Consider the following 426-nt stretch of genomic DNA (forward strand, 5'->3'; position numbering starts at 1 on the left):
AAGATATACGTATACTTAGGTTTCATTGCATAAAAATTAAAGATAGTATCATTTGGATTAAGTAAATAATAAAGATAGTATCACTTGGGTTTTACCTTATATAACCACCTATAACCACTACTTCAGTTGGAAGAGAAAATGTCTTTGAATGAATTGTGATATAATTATTTCATTTAAAACGAATTTAAATCATTTCGATTGGAATCCTTCAATAAGATATACGTATACTTAGGTTTCATTGCATATTTTACTTTTTATACCCACTACTTCACTTAGAAGAGAGAATTATATTAACAGAATTTAACTTGGCGCCACAATTGTTGATATCAAATCTTTTATGCAGATGATACATATATCATTAGATTTAGTAAAAATTATAAAAACATTAACAGTTTCTTCCACATCTTAATCTACATCGTAAATATA

Source organism: Trachymyrmex cornetzi, unplaced genomic scaffold, assembly GCF_001594075.2.
Source record: "Trachymyrmex cornetzi isolate Tcor2-1 unplaced genomic scaffold, Tcor1.1 scaffold671, whole genome shotgun sequence".
NCBI lineage: Eukaryota > Metazoa > Arthropoda > Insecta > Hymenoptera > Formicidae > Trachymyrmex > Trachymyrmex cornetzi.